At 43.9% G+C, this 4,133-nt stretch overlaps 1 protein-coding gene across 10 annotated transcripts in view; it reads left to right on the top strand.

The window, feature by feature from the left end:
• The window catches only part of Clip1 (CAP-Gly domain containing linker protein 1), a 192,189-nt gene that overhangs the window by 60,485 nt on the left and 127,571 nt on the right, over positions 1 to 4,133 (top strand). The window lies entirely within an intron of this gene.

A 4,133-nucleotide genomic window follows, 5' to 3' on the forward strand; every position in this document is an offset into this window, starting at 1 on the left:
TTTTGGTATCAGGAATCTAACTCAGGACCTTGCTCTTGCCAGGCAGGTGCTGTGCCACTGAACTATATCTCTGTCCAGCTGGACATATTTTAAGCAATGTACAGAATACTATGGTAGTAAATATATCAAGGAACTGCTTGGCCTAAGATCAGCCCATGTTGTCTTTATTTTTAAACTGTTTTTGAGACAAGTCTTGCTATACTGTTCAGGCTAACCTTGAGCTCACTTTGTAGCTCAGGCTGGTCTTGAACTCCAACAGTCCTCCTGCCTTAGTCTCCAGAGTGCTGGGACTATAGGCATGCACCACCACGCTCTGCCTTTTTTTCTTTTTTTGAAAAACCTTTATTTGGTACAGAGTCTCACTACCCAGCTGGACTAGTAGTGATCCTCCTATTGCAGCCTCCCCAGAGCTGGGATTACTGGTTTTGGTGACTTAGTGTGGAGCCAGTAGGGCATGCGGTATTGGGATCAAACGCAGATCTTTGCACTTGCCCGGCAGGCATTTAGACCGCTGAACCTATTTCCCTGGCCCTTGGACTTTATTTTTATTTTATTTTTGTCTTTTTGAGGCAGGGTCTCACTCAGGCTGGCTTCCTCAGTGTTGGGATCACAGGCATGCACCGCCCTGCCTGGCCCATGTTCAGTCTTGATATTGGATGTTTGTGTGCATCTGTTCAGGGTGTCTGCATCTTTTGGAGGCCTCCTTATGGTATTGCATATATAGTTTTCCCCTAGGAAGGTGACTGGGGATTGAACTCAGGCCCTTGCCATTTGCCAGGGAAGTGCTTATTCTACTGAGCCATCTCCCTAGGCCCCTCTTTGTTTTTTTATTTTTTATTTTATTTATTTGTGTATGTGTGTGTGTGTGGTCAGCTCAGCCCACCAGGAGGCGAGACTGGCTGGCATGTGGTGCTGGGGGATTGAACCGTGGTCTCTGTGCTTTGCTAAGCTTGCTCTAAGTAGGAGCTTTAGACCACTGAGCCATCTCACCAGCCCCTCTTTGTTTTTTTTAAATGTATCTTTTAAAAATTTTTTTTAGGGAAGGGTCTACGGGGTGTTCAGGGTCTCACTACTAGATCAGAATCATAGTGATCTACCTGTTTATAGACTCCCAAGAGCTGGGATTACAAGCACGTGCCACCATGCTGTCTCAATTGCTGTCTCAGCATACCCCAGGAGGCGAGTGGCAGCCCGGTGCAATGAAGCCCGGGCCCCTGAAGCCCCAGCCCCTGCACCTACTTGCAGGCGCTTTAATCTGCTGAGCTATTTGGTCAGCCCTAAAACACTAATTTATGAGGATAAATTCCGTTTGCTAGATCCAAAACGGATCGCAGGTAGTTGAAGCTGAGGAACACCCTTGTTTTTTGCTAAAGTCTGTGTGTCCACCACCTTCTGACCACCTTGTGCTGCTCTGAAATCTGATATCTCTTTTTCTCAGGGTCAAGATCTTGCCCTCCTGTGTGTCTGGGTTTCTGCAGCTGCTGCTTGCTTGCTTCCTTGCTATTTTTTTTTTCTTTTTTTTTGCAGTACAGGGGATTGAACTCAGGCACTTGTGCTTGCCAGGCACGCACTTATTCTATTGAGCTATCTCCCCAGTGCAGCTGCTTCTTCCTCTAACCAGGACAAGATTTTGGCTGAAGTAAGCATCAGTGAGGTGTTTTGGGATTTTTGCTTTGACCAATATCAATTTTTGTAGAGGTGGCAATGACAAATTTCTGGTGTGTTCTTTGTGGAGGAACAAGATTAAGGCTAAGAGGCCCAGTCACAAGGAGCAAGCCACTGGCCAACTGCTTCAGGAAGACCACTCTCTTGCCTCTGTGACGCCTGGTGAGGATGATCAAGATGGTGCCAGGAGTGATGCTAGCTCAAAGTTTCCTCACATTCTGACTGAAGGGTTTCCTGCTGTGGCTCAAGAGATTTTGGGACACATCTTCACTAGGGTAGTACCTAGGCATTTTTCAAAGCTTAACCATCCAGGTACCTCCATTCTTGTCCCCATTGACAAGAATGTTTTATGATCATAGCAAGAACTTTCTCCTTTTTCTTCTCAACCTTTGATTTAGCAGCTGTGTACTTTTCCTTGTACAAAGCCTTTCTGGAATACATAGCAGATCGGGAGAGTACCAATTCCTCTAACCAGGACAAGATTTTGGCTGCAGTGGGGCTGCCCCTTCTTGAACTTTTTTGCCTTCTTCACCTTACCCTTTTTACCAGTACCACTGGCAGAAGCCTTTTTAGCTTCAGGTTTCTTCTCTTTGGTGTCTGGCTTTTCAGTTTTTTTCACCCACCATCTTGCAAGATGGGAAAGAACTAAGTTTCCTATGTTTTAATTTTTCTGGCCATGATTCATTTCTTTTCTGTTCCCTCCCTCCCTCCCTCCCTTCCAGATAGTATCTTCCTATGTAGTTCAGGCTGGCCTTGAGCTCATTTTGTAGCTGAGGCTGGTCTGAACTCTCAAGGATCCCCATGCCTCAGCCTCCAGAGTGCTAGGATTACAGACATGTACCACCACTCTCAGGTGGACATGATTTTTTTTGATAGTTGTTTAGGGGAGGCTTTAAACTATTATGTGTCTTGGATACCTTTTTTTTTTCCCCCCAAACTTTTTGTTTTGAGACAGTCTTGCCATGTAGTTCATGCAGGTCTATGTTTATTGTATTGTAGTGTACTCACTATGGAGACCAAGGTGGCCTTGAACTCATAAGAATCCTTTGCCTCAGCCTCCTGGGTGCTGGCATGCCTGGCTGCATTGGCTGCATACTTTTAATATACATATTATGTTTCCACGTAGATAGATCTCAATTTATTTGTTTTAAATAAGCATTTGAGTTACAGTGAACTTTTTGTTTGTTTTTCTGAGACAGGGCCTTCTATACAGTTCAGTCTGGCTTTTTTTTTTTTTTTTTTTTAATCAAGTCTGGCTTTGAGCTCACTTTGTAATCCAGGCTGGTCTCAAACTTGCAACAATCCTCCTGCTTTAGCCTCCCAAGTAGAGGGATGTATGCCACCACACCCAATCTCAATCACTTCACCATCTTAGTGTGCCGGGAGTGGAGGGGCAGCATGACATGCAGGGGATTGAACCCAGGTCCCTGCATCTGCCTAAGCAGGTGCTTTAATCCACTGAGCTGTCTGGCCAGCCCGTTCATTTGCTTTCTTATATGTAAGAATAGCTTGGTTAGATTCCAGTTTAATTCTGCCTATTGGACTTGGGATATAGCTCAGTGCACAAATGACTGCCTGGCAAGTACAAGGTCCTGAGTTCAATTCTTGGTACAAAAATTTTTTTGCCCTTTTTTTTTGGTTTCACTATGCAGTTCAGGCTGGCCTTGAACTGATTGTATAGCCCTGGTTGGGCTCAAACTCACAGCGGTCCTCCTACCTCAGCCTCCTGAGTGCTGGGATCACAGGTGTGTGCCACCATGCCTGATTCTGCCTGCTTTTGACACCAAATTGCCAAGTTCTTGATTTATAGTACCCGCTCCAAAGTTAGGGGCCTGAAGATCCAGATGTTCAGGATGTGCAGATCATCATGAATTTGAGTTTGATATATAAAAGGAAAGCTAATTTGTTTTTTTCACTCTTGATCCTATGAATTCTTTTACTCAACTCATACCTTGCAGTATTTGGTATATTTTCCCACTCTTGGGAGATATTCTATTATAGTAACTTAAAGCAGGAAGGAACCAATATAGACATTTCCTTTCTAGAAAGTAGAATGAACAAACTTCATAAGCAGGGTAGCTTTTTTAATAGCTTGTGTGAAAGAAAACTAGTGTTTTCCTTGTATATGGATAACTAGAAAAAAGTATATGTTTCTTTATCATCCTGTCTCTAATTTCTTTTGTAAGGGATGTGTAGCTTATTTAGGTTGTTACACTGAGAATCTATTGTTATAGTCAAATTTGACTGTATATTTTTTCTAGTACCAGGGATTGAACTGAGGACCTTGCACATCCCAGGCAAGTAATTATCCCACTGAGCGAACTCCCCAGCCCTGGTTTTTACAAAATATTTTCTTTTTCATGTATTTGATTGTTACAGGGTCTCACTACACAGCTCAGACTCATAGTGATCCTCCTGTTTTCAGCCTCCCCAGTGCTAGGATTATAGGCCTATGCCACTTGCCCAGA

This window comes from Octodon degus, unplaced genomic scaffold (assembly GCF_000260255.1).
Source record: "Octodon degus isolate 3935 unplaced genomic scaffold, OctDeg1.0 scaffold00076, whole genome shotgun sequence".
Taxonomy (NCBI): Eukaryota; Metazoa; Chordata; class Mammalia; order Rodentia; family Octodontidae; genus Octodon; species Octodon degus.